The sequence below is a fragment of the Pinus tabuliformis genome, chromosome 5_2, assembly GCF_031772625.1.
Source record: "Pinus tabuliformis cultivar Carrire ecotype Pingquan chromosome 5_2, CPIR1, whole genome shotgun sequence".
Lineage (NCBI taxonomy): Eukaryota > Viridiplantae > Streptophyta > Pinopsida > Pinales > Pinaceae > Pinus > Pinus tabuliformis.
The window spans coordinates 887,552,626-887,571,805 of record NC_142306.1 but is presented as its reverse complement, the minus strand read 5'-3'; positions in this window follow the sequence as shown (position 1 = coordinate 887,571,805).

Below are 19,180 nucleotides of genomic sequence, written 5' to 3'. Positions count from 1 at the left end.
ACGCCGAGATTACAAAGGGTTTTACCCGGTTGTTGAAACAGAATGCTCAATTCTCTTGGGATGAGATAGCTCAGACATCTTTTGATGCACTTAAGCATGCGTTGACCCATGCACCGTTGCTGCATCCTCCCAACTACAACCAGGATTACTTTTTGTACCTCGCCGCCGCTCATTCCACCATTGGAATGGTCTTAGTTCAGGAAGACGAATTCGGAACGGAACATGTGATATATTACCTTAGTCGGACGTTAAATCCAACTGAGCTCAAATATTCACATGTGGAGAAATTGGCATTGGCAGCCGTTCAAGCTGTCCAACGTTTTCGTCACTACATTCTTCTCCGTAAAACTACAGTCATTTCGGATTGCAACCCTATGATCTACATTTTGACTAAACAATTGCTAGGGGGCAAGTACTCTAAATGGATTGTTATCCTGCAGGAGTTCGACTTGGAGTTTGAGAAATCTAAGTCTAAGAAATCCTTAGTTTTTGCAGAGTTAATGTGTGACTTCCCGCGTGCTGACACAGAAACTGTGGTAGAGGAACCCATTGCGGACGAATATTTGTTTCTCATCAGCACTTTAGATCCGTGGTATGGGGATATAATCGTCTATCTCCAGACCCAATCCTTTCGGCCCGAAGTTTCAAAGTCGGAACGTCGGAAAATTCGGTTCCAGTCCCAACAGTACAAAATTATTGGAGATACACTTTATCGCCGTGGGGCAGACTTGGTTTTTCGTCGTTGTTTAACTCACGAGGAAGCTGAAAGGGTTTTGAATGACTGTCACTCTGGAGCATGTGGCGGTCATATGTCTGGGTATGCCACAGCCCAAAAGATATTGCGCGCTGGCTACTTCTGGCCGTCCTTGTTTAAAGACTGTATTACTGCGGTCCGGAAATGCCACAACTGTCAAGTGTTTGATCGCAAGATGCGCGCTCCACCTGCTCCTCTCCACCCTATAATTGCCATTGGTCCTTTTGCCAAATGGGGTATCGATTTTATTACATGTAACCCTCACTCGGCCGGGGGGCATGCGTATATCATCCTTGCGGTAGATTATTTTACTAAGTGGGCCGAGGCGATGCCTACATTAGAGGCAGACGGCAAGACAGCTGCAATTTTCGTATTCAATCACATTATTGCTAGGTTTGGTGTCCCACAAGCGATAATCACTGACCATGGGCGCCATTTTCGAAACGTTATGATGATAGAACTTACAAGCCAGCTTGGTTTGCGTCACGATAGCTCAACTCCTTATTATCCACAAGCGAATGGTCTGGTTGAGTCCATCAACAAAGTTTTAGTTATCATGATCCGACGAATCATTGGTATTCATCGGTCGAATTGGCACAACATGTTATTTTCCGCGCTTTGGGCGTACCGAACCTCAGTGAAAACATCAATAGGGTTCACTCCTTTCCAACTAGTTTATGGTTTGGAAGCTGTGCTGCCCATTGAATGCAAAATCCCGTCACTTCAAATGGCTGTCGAATTACTTCCAGCTACTTCCGAAGAGGAGAAGCGTTTATTATACTTAGCTCAATTAGATGAGACTCGACGTGATGCTGCATTGGCGATCGAGACTCACGCAAAACGTATGAAAGCTCAGTATGATCGAAATGTGACCCCTCGAAATTTTTCGGAAGGAGACCTAGTGCTATTATACGATCAAGCTAACGATAAATTAGGTGCTGGAAAATTCGTTCCTATGTGGCATGGGCCCTACATTGTCAAGCGAAAGCTAGCAAAAGGGGCCTATGAGCTGGTAGATTTTGACGGGGACTCTTTGGGTAAACCCAGAAATGGACTTTACCTAAAGAGGTACTATGCTTAAATGATGGGTATGGAGATTTTAGTTAGGTTAGGTTTTTCTTTCTAGCTGGTGTGTTTGTTAGTTTAGACAGTGTGCTTAGCTTAGAAAGTGTGTTTTTCGTCGTTACTCTGCTTATCTTGGTTTTACGCTTGATGTTTGCAGATGTCGATGCCTCTCCAAACATACATTGGATTTGCTGATGGTGCTTGTCGTAGTACACGGAATATCTCTTCCACAGCTTGGGTTATCTATTCGCCCTCTGACGAGTTAGTTTCTATGCATGGGGTGAGCCTCGGTCAAACAACAAACAACATTGCAGAGTACAGTGCAGTGATTGAGTTATTGTCTGAATCTATCTCATTTGGGATTCGGAGTTTGATAGTGAGGTTGGATTCTGAACTCGTTGTATTACAGCTTAATAGAGTGTATGCCATTAGAAATCCAGTGTTATTAAGGTTATTTTTGAGAGTGCATCTCTTGGAACGTGAATTTGATTACATTGAATATCAGCATATTCCAAGGTCTTTAAATACATTAGCAGATGCAATTGCTTCTCGAATGTTAGACAGACATTTGCAATAATCATACATGTAAATTTAAAAACATTTCATCACACATGTTTAACAAGATAAGCCGGTAATAATGATATATATAGATAGGAGTGTGTCAAAAATACATCGTCTTCGATCATAGGTTGAAAAACACCTTATGATCGGCAAAAATGATAAGTACAAAAAACCAAAATGTCACATGTGTCTACAAAAACGACCATCCAATCACTGGTGATGCTCTCTATACGACACCACTGCACGAGCCACCCTACACAAAAACCTCCTAAAAGGTCCTGGGACTGCGACTACATAGCGCTGAAGCCTGATAGGAATATCATCTATAGTAGTATCTGGTATGTCTGCTGTAAGACGCTCTAGGTCTTGTTCCAACTCAGCTAGGGTCTCTGTGGCCTCGTCCCGTGGGGCCGGTGCCGCTGCAACTGGTAGTCTCCTCTCGAAAGGCCGGAGATTGGCTAGACGGCGTGGACCTACATCTGCATTTTGAAGATTGTTACTGTCAGTTTTGAGACGATATAAAAAAAAAAAAAAAACAAAAAAAAAAAAAATAAACTAAAAAACTTGTGAAAAATGAAGTACCTGTGTCATCCCATTGTTCTCCCGGTGGAAGAACCATGTCCGGATCTCCACGAAAATCAACTTTGGCATAAGGAAAATCCTGTATAGAAAAGATCTGGTCCTCCAACCAGTGAAAATACTCCGGAGTAAATCGGACAACCTCCGTGCCCTCGTCAGGATGACAGGCCATAACCGCAACCCATCGCATCAACTTAGGCTCTCGGGGAGGCCCAACCTCAACAGTGAGCTGCTGTGGGATCAGCATCGGAACCCTCTCTAGGGAAAAACTCACAACTAAAGGCCCATAACCAAAAGTCTTTAGCTGTCCGTTTTTGGTTCTAGTCAGTTGGCCCTTTAAGTTGGCCAACACAGCATCACACCAGTTGAAAATGGTGCCCCGATAGCAATCAATCGCCATCCGCATAAGAAATCACCATAAGTTCAAGTCGGGATATAGTTTTGATCTCTATCCCCTTCTCCTGAGACTGAGTGTTACACCACTCTTTTCGGAGACTAGCGATGGACTGGCCACCCGGCCTAGTCCCGAACAGAGTCAAGTGTTCGCCTCTCTTGGGCAAACCAGTGAGAAAGTAAATATCTAAGGGCTCTATCTCGAGCTGGTGCCCTCCAATGTAAAAGCACTGGTCCTGGACGTTCCATCTCTCTACCAGCCACTCTAGAAAGCGCACCTGGGCCCTCATGCCAGGTATGGCCCAGTATTTGTAAAGGCCGCATGCCTTCAAAGCATCAATGGACGGTTGATGATTAATGGCGGCCAAATCAACATCTTCGTGTTCTCTCTCGTGCCAATCAAGCATGGTGGGCAATCTACACACCAAAAAACATCTGTTAGATTCAATGAAATCAAAAAAATTTGGTCCTTTTTGAAGAAATTGGGGTTTGAAAACTCGTTTTGCGGGGTACGCACCCTGCCTTTAGGAACAGGGCGTGGGTACGCGGGTTCCCTTAAGGCAAGGTGCGTACGCCCGACATTTTCCCAACTGAGAAAATGTCGGGGTACGCGGGTCACCAGTGGAGCACCTGCGTACCCCGAAAGGCGGACCTTGAAACCCCAAAGCCTCCAAAAAATGAAACTAGGACCTAAAATCAAATTCTAAACGGATGGAAATGAAGAGGAGGATGTTGTAGAATACCTGATGAGACGACGTTCGATTTCGACGGTCGGATTCTCCGCAATGTCCACGGGAAGTTTCTTGCCAAAAGCCCTTTTTCTCTCCTCAACAGTAAAATGGTAAAAATGAATTGGTAAAAGCTCTTTTTATAGGTTTTTTGGGTAAATAAATGGTAAATTTGTTTATTTTTCACCATGAAAAGGTATTTTTCAAAGTATTTTTATCTATCTTTAAACAGGTATGAGTAATGTGTTGGTTTTTGTGCAGGATAAAGGATTTTCAGGGAAAATTGTCATTTTTCACAAACAAAAACATCAGAGTCATCTTTAAGCCCTTTTCTGACTCCTAAAACTTGAAAAGATTGCCGAGCGTTTCTTTTACACTCGTTAAAAAAGAATTAAAAGACGGTCCCCTTATAGCCCTTTTCTGACCGTAAAAACAGGAAAAGATTGCCGGATTTTTGTCGTTTCAAATTCGATACTGGAAATAAAACGACGTGTCCTTGATCGCTTTTTACTTTTCAGGTCAAAGACACTAATTATGAAAGTAATCCTTGGTCGTAAAAGATCAAGCGGTTCTCTCAAGTATTATTTTATACTTTTTCGGGCTTGGGAGACACAAATTTACGAAAAAGTTCAACCCTGGAGTCTTCTTAAGTTTTTTCAGACTCTCTAAAATTGAAAAACGCCGAGTTTCTCCTATACTGGACTCGTTAAAATTTCACAGTAAAGGACCTGTTCGATTACAAACAGGAACGGACCACTCCTTCTTAGGGTTCGAATCTAAACTAAGTTGGACTCATCCGAAGGATGAGCTTATAATCAAGCATATGTTATCCTCCTCAAGCTTGTAAAAAATAAAGAGGTACTTGCCAGAAATGGTGGGGGAAAGAGAGAAAAATGAGCCTATTTGTTATCCTTTGTCTCAGAAGAAACCTTATCACCACTCTTGAACACGACACTTTTCATTCACCTGGGTTGGGAAATCCTTTGCCTAACAGTTGATCAAACCACATTGAAAATCTTCAGCCAGTTCCGGGTATTAACTATTGGGTCAAATTGTCACCAAGCCATCTGTTGTGTCGTTATGTGTTCAAGAGGTCACTGCAAATAAACCATTCATCTGCAAAATACCTGTCATCCATCTCGACCATCCCTGAGTCAGTCCTTACAGCTACATTTCTTCAACTTGATCTATGATTTCGTGTTGTGGGCTTGCCCTACAACGGGTCGCTTTCTATCAACATCAACACATTATCTAGAAATATGACCTAGAAATCATCAGTACCTTGAGATCTGCATGCATCAATGGCAGGTTTCTCGCCTTTGACGACGGTTTACATCATTGACTTTCGATCGAAGGATTCCGTGACATGTTCGACATCAACTCATTCATTCACATCTCATGGATTGTACTGGGTACTTTGAGAACCATTGACATCACTGGTGGTCTCTCTCACACTTGTTAACAATTTACATCATTGACTGGTAATCAAGTGGTTTCTTCCATGTTCGACATCAACTCATTTATTCGCATGGATAGAATCGTACCATTTCGGGAAGTAGAAATGAAGACCCTGGATCTAGTTTCCACCATCCAGGCTGCGAGGAGTTTTGTATTCATTATACAGTAGACTAATCATAAACAGATGGTTGCGTCCATACTGTGTCTACAAGGGTCTATGATTATGATGTATTGCGAAATCATTCCTATATCAGAGCAATAGTTAGTTTGTTAGTTAAAGTTTTCAATCTGAGTATGGGAATGCCTACCTCAGTGATGATATGATCTTACATATGTATTTTGTGTTGAATATTTGCAGGTTCCGACTGGGCTCTCCACAAGATAATCCTTGAAATGATAAAGTACTTCACCCTTCCTAGATGATATGAAACCCTAATCTACTACAGGCTTCGCACTTTAGGGGGAAATCTGTTACACTAAAATTTGTCACCATGACTATTTGCAGTTAGTATGGCTCCATCAACAGTCATACTATCCTCCTTGGCAAGTCTTATACCTCTGCTCCTCATGTCAAACTCCAAAAAAGAGAGAAAGTCCTTAAAAAGTCAATTAACTCTAGTTACGCAGTTTCTCTTAACCTTACCTACGTGTACGCACCCCAAGTTCACAATACCTGCGTACTTGTACGCTCTGTCTCTAAAGGGGTGGGTGCGTACTCCTGTCAAGGTCAAAAGGCGTGAGTTTTACTTCAAAAAAGTTACTTGTGGTCGAATCTAGAGCATTCTAGAAGATGGTTTGACGTGTATTGAGCGCCTCCAGATGGTTCATGTATCCCTATGAAAGAGGAACTTATCCCATCAAGAGGGGAGCTATCCCATTCAAAGAGGGGCTTATCCCATTGATGGTGGACCTTATTAACTTCCTCCAAAGCATTATAAATACAGGCATTGGGCCAGAGGGAGAGGGGGTTGAAAGTTGAACATTCCTAAGGGTAGATGCTGCTGAAATTAGGACTCCCTTATAGAGCTTGAGAGGAGAGATTCCCATCCTTTCTTAGCTTCATTTGGAAGTGGGTGAGCTGATCAAAGTAAAGGAGAACTCTTGCTGGACCCTGGGAGGGACCTGCACAACACCAAGGCAATGGTTGTAATGGTTTCTTTTGTTTCCACTTAATACAATTAAGTTCATTTTTCTCAACAAGTTGTTATTTATAATTTGTTTCATATACTCCTTGGTCTTTATGATGAATATGTTTTATTTTATGAGTTATTCAGGTGCTATGTAATCGTTTGCTTGTTAGTGAATGCAGGTTTCGAAGAGAAGGAGGAGCTCATCTGGATCGGAGAGGCTGGACTGCTACAAACAACGTGGGACTAAAGGTATGTTTTAAACACCTGATTACTTGTATTCTAAATGCATATTTAGGGAAAGATAGTGCTTAATTGTCTTGTTTGTCACTAGAAAGCCTTAGCTTCTAGGGAGGTCGGTTTTGTCTGCAAAATTGACTCTTTCCGCATGACAAGGATCATTGTAGCTGCTCCACTGGCTAAGTGCGTTGCATCTCACCTAAATACACTGTGAGGGTGTGTTGCATTTCAAAAGTCCCTTCTGTGGGGTGCGATGGGCGAGAAATGACAAATGGCAGTGTCATTCCGCTGGTGGAGAGGCAATGGAAGCTTCCAGAATCTTCTCCTGTGACACTTGCCTCACTGAATTCGACCAAGGATGAGTAAGAGGCCCTCAGTCTCCAAGTGGAAGCAAGAACTATCAGAGAGAAGACACTAATCAAATTACAAGCTGACTCATCCCCCTTACAGATATCTATATATGGATCCCTCATCCCAGAGATACGGAGGCTGGAATTTTGCATATTGTAAGGAATTGCTGTTGGTTTCTAGAGACAAACATTAGATTTTTGGGTGATCTAAGCTTTGTTTGAGGTGAAGAGGGGCTTCTTTGCTGGGAGGTTGATACTAGGTCGGAACAGCTGGTTGTAACACCTCCTGGATCTTTACTTGTTTATCAACAAAAGCTATTTGAGTTTTCCTCCATGATTTTGTATCATTGATGCTTGTTACATTTGTATGGTCAATTTACATCTGATCCTAGATTGTTTATGATTATAGATCCATGTCTTTGTATAGTGCTATGCTTCTGTGATCTTACAGGTACTTTGTGAAGCTGGGCGTGCAAGGGAGTAGGTAGCTGAGGACTATCAAAGAAGAGAGGAGTCGAATCGAAGGATTAGCGCAAGACAGAGGTTGGTCTTTCTGTTCCTCTCTATCTATAATTCATAAAGGAAAAACAAAAGTAGTTTTTCTCTGTTTGTTTCTAAGGCAGCTGTCACACCTTAGTGGGATAGAGCAGTTCTAAATAGACACTTTTCCCTGTAACAAGTAGGGTTAAAGCGTATCAGATAAAAGAGTATCAAGTGAAAATTTAGAGTGAAATAGAGCATCTAGTATGAAAGCCAAACAACCTAGCATCATAAAGGGCTAAAAATCAAATTCTACAGCCAGCAAAACCAAAATAAAAGGGATGACATGAAACAGTTCAATAGCTGTCTCTATCTTCTTGCAAAAAGATATTTCTTTTGTCCTAGATTAGTTCTGAATACAGTTTCGGATATTTCGTAAACTCCTTTTGTATAAATACTTCAAAATTTGAAGTATTATGGTGGATTATTTTACATTTGTAGAGTTATTGTGATCTTGAACCTAAGGGTGATTGTACCATTTTCAAGTCAATAGACTGGAGCAAGTAATAAAAGCATTTCGCTACAGGATTCATGAGATGAGCCATTTGCAGTGAAGTACTTTCTTTGTGTGATTTTTTTACCTTTCTTATGTGTTTTCATAATCTTAAATGTGTTCTAAAATCTAAATGAATTAACTAGAAATATCATTCAAAATTTTTTTAATTTTACTCTATTTTGCACAGTAATTTATTTACATGTTTTCTTCTGATACCCAGATTTGAGAACCCTTAATTGCTCTCCCATCCCGGTTGACTTCTTTTATTCCTTCCAAAGTCCGGCCTAGGGAACCCTTAATTTCTCCCTGGATCTGATTTGAAGCCATTCACCATTTAGCCTCTGAGATCTGCAGTAACTCATCTATCTTGCCATGTAGACACTATTTTTAGAACTGAATCTAGTCTTGTTTGTCAGACATCTGACTTCATAGCCCAATGGTATAAATGAAAATTCTCTCCATCTAAGTAAAGTGATCCCACCACCAAATTTTCAAAACAAAACCCAAGTGCAAGCAATAACTAGCCTAAAATCATCTTAACTAAAACAAAGTTAAATTATAAAGAGAGAGCCCTCTCTAAGCATCAGGAAGGCTAGGTCCTGATCTCCAAAAGTAGTTTGTGGTTACCTTTGGTTTTTCTTTCTTAATACTTCAAAAGAAATATCAGAGTGATAACACAATGGACTGGAAGGGACCTATCAAGGCATGCTCAAGAAACACAAGGGAAGAAAATATTTATGTCTAAGAAGCATGCTATACATCATCAATGATTTCACACCCAATACACCAAGATATACGTCACAATTCAAGCACCCTGAAGAGGAGTTTGCTAATGGAAATGGAATTCAATCAATGTACTAGCTCAATGTACTAGCTTGATCATCATTGTGAAATTAAAGATTGTTGTACATACCCCCTCTCACAAGGGACTTCCAATGAATGCGGCGATGAGTCTGAATTGGGCTAATTCACATAGGGAGATATCAATGCATCGAAGTGGAAATTTCCAAGATTGGGAAAATACTTCATCGTAATCTATCACAGGTGTAAGAAGAACACAATGTTGGGGGGGATTTTGCGACAACTATCTATATATCTATATATATATATATATATATATATATATATATATATATATATATATATATATATATATATATATATATATATATATATATATATATATATATATATATATATATATATAATTAACTTCGTCATGATAGAAGTAGATGTGACTGTTATCTAGGAAAGGAGGATAATAAAATTAATTACGTATAAAGGAAACCCTCTTTAATTTTTGAAAGATAGTTGGAAGAATAAAGGTCCAAGAACCTATTCAGATTGATTTATGAAAGGATGGCTACAAGGATAGGCCACATGCTCTAGTAGGCATGCTTTCTATAGGTGTTACGGTGAGAGATCTGCCCATTCCAATCTCAGGATACCATGCTGAAACTAGAACACTAATAAAAAAGGAATAAGGTGGGAGGAATCTTGTTTGTGAGGGTTACCAAATACTTGAGCTACAAAATTAGTGGTAGAAGGAAGGATTGTGAATGAGCTTGTAAAGTAGTTACAAGGAGCCATCTTGTTTGTGAGGGTTACCAAATACTTGAACTATAGAATTAGTGGTAGAAGGAAGGATTGTGAATGAGACTGTAAATTAGTTACAAGGAGCCTATGATCCATAGGCTAAATTTATGGGGAACATTGTGGGAACCTCATTCATGTGCAGGACCCAGACCAAGAACTCGTTTATTCCATTACAACTGGAATGAAGGCTAGATGATGTTTAAGATAGACAACAAAGAGAGGTTACTGAAGCCATTGAATAATCATCTAAGCCAAAAGGGTGTAGGCCAAAACCCAATTATATCGCACCCCATCCATGGGATGCTCCACTGGTTCAACTACCAAAAGAAATAAAAGCCATTGCCACTATACTAGGACTTCCTAAAGGAGTGTTGATATAGGAAGGAATGGTGGAAACCGTGGGAAAACTTAGACACTTTGATCATGGTCTTGTAGATTGGACATAATTTCTAGAGTTATTATTAGTATTTGGTACAAAATTCAATGGTTGATCTGAATGTTATCATGTTTGAGCCGCAATGGGAGTTGGGGTTAGATAAGGTTGGAATCCTAAATTTGTTGGAGATTCCTAATTTCAGTCGCAAAAATGAGATCATTTTAGTAACTAGAATACTACATACTTAAATGCATGGGGGTTGTTTGTGGTTAGATAGGGCCATTGAAATCACTCCGTAACTGCTTCATAGGATTACTGGATTTCACATGAAAGGAAAGGATCCTTGACCACTCTTTGAAGACAAGTTAAAGACTATGAGAGAGAATTTGTTGAAGTAATATGGTACAAAGAGGGGAACAAGGGGATTTAAGGTTTCAGAGATAAAAGAACGAGGTTTCCGGTTTACTGTGCAAGTAATGGCTTGTAAGGTAATCATAAAGTGTAGGAAAGATGAGGTGCCAACAAGAGTTATTTAGGTAGCATCCCAGTTTAAGGAGGGAGTGACAATGAATTGGGCGATGTTAATATGCAAATAATATTCTAAGGACCGTAAATTTGTGCAAGAGAGAGGCACAAAGTTTCATTATGCATGGATACTCATTATAATCCCTCTTATAGCATGGGAAAATCCATAAAATTTTCAGGTTATGCAAAATGTTAGGCTCCCCATAGAGGCTATGTAGTTTCAACATTTATGGGACACCATAATTTTGGATCGAAAGATTGAAATTAATGTGAATTTATTCCTTTTTCTTGAGATAATTCTTCGAGCCATCAAGAGAACTTTGTGCCTTTTTGAGGAAGTATTTCAAAAATACTACTTTTATTCGGTTCAAGGAAGATACACATAATTTGTATATTTAGGCTAAGCAAGATCCGCATAAGGTATGACACATTTGCAAATTTTGACTAACTGATGAAGATCTGCAAGTTGTGATAAATGAGTGGGAGGATGATTGGAAGGTACCAATATTAAAAGAGAATAATGTTGAGAACTTGGAGAGTAGTGCTAAATAGGAGGAAAAAAAGGAACTGAAAGGTGGAGCATCTATGCTCCCAAGGTGCAAGACTAGGATAAAGAAATAGAGTGGTCAATGATCTTGTTAGCTATGATCAACACCTACATGAAGAGATCCATTCCAAGGAGTGATGGAAAGGGTACATCACATGGCAAATAGAAGCAAAACGAAACTTAGATTGTTCCATAGACATCTAGACTCAAGGACCGTATAGACCAGATTGTTGAGAAGGTTGATGAGATGATGCAAGAGGTAGTGTGAAAAGTTGACAAACAAGTGCAGATTTATCTTAAAAAATTCTAGCAGGACCAACACCACATTCTAGAGAATTTGTAGTAGTTATCGTAGTGGATGTAGATGTGGAGAGAGGCACCTATGTAACCCATTTCTACCTAGGAAACTGAGATCCAAGAGGCCCAAAATGGACTGAGGATTCCATAGTCCTACATGGGTACTTCTTCTAAGCCTTAGGTGTTCAACATATCTCCTAAAGAAATTGAAGTGTCGCACCATGTAAAGGAGTTACCACACATTACGTTTCTTTACCTTAGATGGCTATAGATTTCCTACATTAGTTACAAGATAACATTACTATTGAATTATGGTCATCCATTGCTACTACTGCTTCACAATTATTACAAGAGTTAGTTACCAATGAAGTTAAGGGACATGAGAGAGTGCAATTAAGGGAAGATAATAAAAAAATTATAAATAGATAAATGACATTAAAGGCAACTAATGAGGTCATGTATACACAAGTTGTATCCGACTCCATTAAGGAAGGCACCCAAGGGGAAAGCCATGGTACAAAGATTGTAGAAGTGGTATAGGAATTAAATTCTAAAGTTTAGGAGTTGCGAGTGTGGCAAAGGTCGCCTACATTTCCTGAGGAGAAATGACATTGCAAAGAAGAAGAGAAGGCCTGAACCCACTTTGCACACCTATAAAAACTACAATGCCAATCCCAACCCTTACCAAATGAAGGAATGTATTTACAAACCAATCTTTGTGAGAATAAAGAAACAAAAGAGATAGTTCATAAGGTCCATGCTATAGATACACAAATTGAGGAGCTTTTCACAAGTATATCCCAGTTTTCGAGTGAAGATAAAAAGGCTCTAATAGCACGCAAGTGACAACTAGACCTAGATCGTAAATGAAATCATGGCGATTAGAAAAGTATTGTTTGGGAGTTCGAGGGTTACATGATGAAGTTCTATGAGTTTCAGATTCAATGTGGTTGTATACAAGGAAATATAGGATGCCATTGTTGAAAGAAAACCATAAATTATTGTTGGTGATACCCCTCTATAGGTATATAATGAGAATACTACCCACTAGGACAATGTCTCTTCACAAGCAAAGGATATGATCAACACATTTTCATCACTAAATGATACATTTGAAGAGAAACCCCCTTTAATGAAACTAGGATGAGTGGCTTGGGGAAATCCAAAGGTGTGAGTTGGGGACCTATTGGAGTCAAGTTTTGTAGTTGTGAGTTGCGTGCAAAAACAAAAGAGGCAAAGAGTAGCATGCATAAGAATCATGTAGATGGAATATGGTGTATGATAGCAACACTTATGGAAATTTATGCAGTAAAAAATGGTGTTGTTGCAAAGGAGCGACGTGGCAGGAAAATATATCGTTTAAACAAAATATCTACACAAAATAATTGCAATTAAATCATCGTAAATCATAGGTTATCTGCAAGTAATGGGTTTTCACCAAAAAATATCTTTATGTATTTTTGTTAATGTAATCATGTATGAATTATAAAGGGTCGACTCAACTAAGAGATTTTTTGCTATTAGAGCTCTTGAGCTTTGATGCTTTTTAGATATTTTGGGCTAGGGTTTTTTTCTATTAGCTTTTTTGTAAGTGTAGTTATATTGTAAGATGAAACCCTATATTGTTGTAGTGAGATCTTTAAGGGGAAATTAGGATGGTGAGCTGTGGATTTTTATAGAGCTGGGAATATGTATTGTATAAAGCCACTCTGAGTTAATATAAAAGGAGTATTGGAAAAATTTCTTTCACTATTTTATTGTTGCATGACCTAATGTATTTACTATTTTGTTATTTTAAATTATCTATTGTTGAGAATTATGGATGAATAAAGTGTTTTTTCCAGTATGGGGATTGAAGCTCCCATTTATTTTTCTTTCTTGCTTTGTTCATGAATTTTTGTGGTGGATAATATGTTGCACATGTGATAAGAGTCTAATATGGATAGTATACTGTCTGTGGATTAAGAGGATTGAAAAAGTTGTTGGGTGTTAAGGAACTTGTTATCCTAAGGAAATTCTTCCATCTGAACTCCCATCCCCTTCTCAACGACAAAAACCTAGTTCTCACAACCCCCCTTAGGTGCATCAAGTGAGACCTTGCATGTTCCATAAGCATTTCCATAAGGGTTGGTACCATTAGGGATTTTTTTTAGGTGCACTTCATGCAACAACTCGAGTAAGAAATAGATAGTAAAGCACCAACAACTATGGTTTAGAAAGTCATCATTGTAAAAAAAATCATAAAAGAAAATATTTTATAAAAAAAATTAACTTAATGTATATTATTTAAATTTTTTAAATAAATACATGATTTTTTTTTTAAGAAATATCAAATTACCCAAATGGGTTGGATCCAATGATGGGGAGCAAGGAGTTTTTCATCATTGGGAAATGTTCAATTCCCACGGAGGCTTAGCTTGTAACAATGGGGACAATTTCATGTAGTGGTCAAGTATGTGGTTGCACCTATAGATATATATTAAATGGTCTCATGACCGACATATACATCAGTAGATCAAAGCCCACCACCATGTCCACCTTTTAAAACCATGTATGAGGTGAATAAGGATGTATGTGGTAGTGGGGAGAGTGAGGATACTTCCACTTCCTTCAATGAGCAAGGATGACTTTCTGCCCTACCACGCCATGAAATGTAGCGTGATTAATAACCGTTGCATGAAAATTCTTGTCAATATGTGGGATTTCACCTCTAGGAAGTTGGTTTGTATCCCTGTTGAAGAAGTGAAAGTCAAAATTAGAACCTTAATAGGTATTTTAGAAAGCTTTAGAAGTGGCATTGGAGTCAACCAAGGTTTCCCTCTATCCCCTACTCTTTTTGGTCTATATATTGATAAATTGGAAGAGTGGCTAAATCTACAAGGTGAAGATGGTGTTCGGTTGGGGGAGTTTGTGATAAAGCTTCTTTTATATGCTAATGATATTGTATTGATTTTTAAATCGGCCCATGGATTCCAAATGAACTTATATGCCCTTTAGCATTTTTGTAGAGCAGTGGGGATGCAAGTCAATACTAGGAAGACCAAAATAATGTTTTTTTTCTAATAAAAGGAAGCAAATACAACATACTTTCTTCTTTGAAGACAAAATTCTTGAAGAAGTAAATGAGTACAAGTACCTTGGGATTGATTTCAACAAGAAACTCAATTGGGAGTAATGCAAAAAGAAGATAATTTTAGGAGGTTGGAAAGCATTATATGCTCTTCAAAAAAGATGTAGAGATGCAAAGTTATGGGATTGGGAAACAATTAAAGTGATTTTTGGACTCCTGGTTTGTCCAGTGATGCTATATGGGTGTGAATTGTGGGCTAGCAACACTCTCATATCAAAATGGAAACAAATTGAGAAAATCCAAAAACGCTTGATCATGAGCAAGTTCAAAATAAAAAGTCTAGTACCTTATGAGATAATGTTGAGTGAAACTAGAGCAACTCCCATTGAAGAAATTTCGATGGTGTGGCTCACAAGATATCTAAAAAGAATTGAGCAAATGAGAATAGGTAAATGGCCTAATGTTATCTTCAATGAAGGCATGAGTGAAAGAAAGAAAACATGGATGAAACAAAACTACACATGGATGCAAAAATGGAATATTTACCTCAATTCCTGTCCCACAAATAGCAAGGAGCTAAAGGATTTTTTTATTGAAAAGTTTCGTAAAAAGGTATGGGGAAAAGAGTTGGGTAGAAAGAAGAAATATTACATTGAGGAATTCAACCCTACGTGTGATCTACAACAAAAAGAGTTCATTGGAGCTAGCATTTAGTGGAAGGAAAAGGTTCTTATTGCTCAATTAAGGACCAACTCACATCAACTTCGGCATGAAACAAGACAGTGGAAAAGGCCTAAAGAATCTTAGGAAGAACGGGTGTGTATATTTTGCACGTCTGGGGCTGTGGAATCAGAAAAACATTTCATTTTGGAATGTGATGCATTCAAAGACATTAGAGAAAGTTATGAGAACATGTTAGCATCAGTTTATTAGCATTGTCTTTTTAGTGAGCGGATTGTTGGAAGGTTGGGCCAGGTCATCATCAATCTGAATCATAAAAGGATTAAATTGCCAAAAGTGAAAAAAAAGGAACTAGTGGTCTCATAGACTATTTTCAGTCTCGTGGACCTTAAAATATCATTTCATTTATATATTATTCATGTGTTGCATCCTCTGCAATATAACAATAATTAATAAATTTATTTATTAATTATTGTTTATATCTATAGAATTTATATTGCATGAGTGTTAGAAGCCTTGGTGAGATGAATTTCCATAGGTATCACCCCCATTGCAAGAAGATCGATGAAAGCATCGCAAGGAATGTCATATTATGGTGGAGTGGGTGTCAAAAAATTTAAGAGAGAGGCCTTAGAATGTCAGTTTAATGGCATGACCAAGGCATGTGCCCCAAGACCAAGTCATCTAAACAAGAGCATTTAATCGAAGACGTGTTAGCTAGGACAAGAGGAGGCAACATGAGATGACTGATGGGAAAAATGGTGCAAGACAAGTGTTAGCATGTGAGCAATGGGTGGAATGATGGAGGTCAGCCCAGCCCCAGGCACACGACCTATGAGATTAGTCGATTTAAGCATAATTAAGGAAGAACTACACAAAGGGAGGCATCACCCTAGATATATAATCACATTAAGGATGAACCTAACACAACAACCAAAGTTTCAACACAAACGAAACAAGTTAGGCCAAGTTGCAAAGAGTTGTAGCAAAGTATGAAGAGAGACTAATGACAAGGTAGCTCAAGGTTTGTGGTTATTCTGACCCAAGCAAGTTATGGAGCTAAACAAAAGCGCAGGCCAAGTCAGGTGGCACCCAATCCAAAATGTTTATTCGAGTGCTAAGAGGACCCGAGAGGGGTCAAACGGGCGTGGAAATGTTCCATTTTGTAGTTTGTGGGTTTATGGTTATCTACTTCTATTGATCTGAGCCATTGCCTCAATGACTTGTTGTATTCATGGCTTATTAATGAACTAGAAGGCTGGAGGGTTTTCTCCTAAATTTTGTGCATGAGTATGGTGATGTTTGTGACTATATTAATATCTTGCATATGATGTTAATGGTTAATGAAGGAAGATTAATTGAAGTATAAGTGATAATATTATTACTGTTCTATATTGATGAAATTCCACAACTAATATAATCTAGATATTGATACAGATATTTTATTAAGGCATAGATTGGCCGGATTAACATTGTGCTACATTAGGTAGCTACGAAACATGTTAGTTCCACATGCTCTAGGGATCACAATGCACCCACCAAGGTAACTTGTAACCATAGGAGGCCCTGGGGTCATGAAAGGTGGTATCAAAGCTACCAATCAACATGAAAGTGGAAGTTGAGAAATTCAACAGTGTAACCAAGATGGAGATGTGCAAGCAAATATGTATGTTTGGATTTTGTGGTTCTTGTTCACTTGAATATTTTGTTAAGATGACAGGTGTCATATGGAAGGAACAAGACAATTTAAGGCACAAGTTGTGCTTTGTGAACGTGGAAATCAACAAGAAGACAATACCAACACTTGTTGATATAGGTGCTTTGCACAATTTCCTAAAGGAAATATTTTCAAAGTAGGATCATGAGTAAATGATGGTGAAAGTAGTAAAATCCAAGGCTTAAGTAGTGATAGGATTGGTATTAGATGTGATAATTCATATTCATGATTGGAAGGGACTTTTGGATTGTACACTGATACTGATGGATGATTTTGACAAGATATTGGGATAGGATTTCATGACAGGAAATTAGGTGGTTCTGATACCATTGATGGATCGACCGAATTATATTGGATAACAAAAAGACATGGGTTTTGTGCAAAACCATGTGGAAGAAGTAGAAGGAGAGTGTGCAACTTGTGTCTACACTAACCTTAAGAGAGCGTCATGGAAGCTAGATGCTTAGATATATGTAACAATGATGAAGGAAGTAGGAGATGATATGGGTGGGAATATTTATTCCACCAGATATTTTGAGTTGATAAATACATATGTGGACAGAATTTTGGATGATTTGTTAAAAGTGTTCATGCCAAGAAGATAATGGGTCATTGGATTAATCTTGATCCTGGTACACCACCACAAGTACTAGCTCCTTAGAGGTTGTCATGACCAGAGCATGGGAGTTTCACTTAATGGACCTTTGACATTTCACGTGTGTTCGTGGCATACTAAATAATACCCTTAATTTAACTACATATTAGAAAATACCTCTAAAAATAACATTATTTAACCCCCTTCCAATACAAACCCAATACACCTTCCCAATTTAAAAAACCCTTACTTTCACTAGATATTGTAGGTATCCATTTTTTCATTGACATTTTTTATACCTCTTTATAGTTTTTCATTAACTTTGAGCTTCATTTTTTATACCTACCAATATAAAAACTATTACCCGCTATTATATGCTCAATATATTATGTCATTTTTTCCTCAATACATATCTCTCAATATGAATGCACGTGGTATGATATTGCTCCGCTAAGGAAGCCATTATGGACCAAAGTTGGATGAGTTGAGGCATTAGTTGATAGAGCTAGTTGATGTAGGGTGTATTCATCCTTCTCATTCTCCCTATGGTGCTCCTATACTCTTTAAGAAGAAGAAGGATATAAATGAACTGAGGATATGCATTGAATACCACAATTCAAATAAGAACGCTATGAAGAAATGGCACCCCCTTCCACTAGCAACAAATTTCTTCAACAAGTTGGCAGAGGAAAAAGTGTTCAGAGAGCTAGATTTGAGACAAGGTCATTATCAAGTATGTATAACAAAGAGTGATGAAGTGAAGGCAACAGTGGTATGTAAGTTATGAATTCCTAGTTATGCCTTTCAGTTTGTGTAATTATCTTGCTACATTTTCGAATTTGTTGAATGAGGTACTCACTCCATTCTTGGTTAAGTTTTTCATGATACACTTTAATGATATCATAGTGTCCAACAATGATTTGGAAGAACACAAGAGAGATTTGGCACAAGTCTTTGAGGAACTAAGGGAACATTAATTGTACTTAAAGAAGAACACATATATATTTTCCCAAAAGGAGATACCATTTATAGGTCATTAGGTTTGCTAGGGATATATTCACACCCTGAGAAGATAAAGGTGATAGTATATTAGGAGGAGCCTTGCAATGTGCATGATGTGAGGGTTCTCATTGGGATTACCAATTACTACCAGAAGTTTGTGGAAGGATATTTGAGGATAAAATCCTTGTTGAAAGACCTACTAAAGAAGGACAAACCATGGAAGAGGATAGATAAGAGTAATCTTGCATTTGAAGAGCTAAAATGTACGATTGTGACAGCTCCCGTATTGATGCAGGATGGTCGCCCACTAGATTTTGAGAGCAGAAAGTTATAGGATTAGGAGAGGAGGTGTTATGTTCATGAGAAAGAGATTACAATAGTAGTGCACTATATTAAAGTATGGAGAAACTATCTGTTGGGTAAGTCATTTTTGGTGAAGATATATAACATCATAATGAGTTATTCTAGTACCCAACTGAAGCT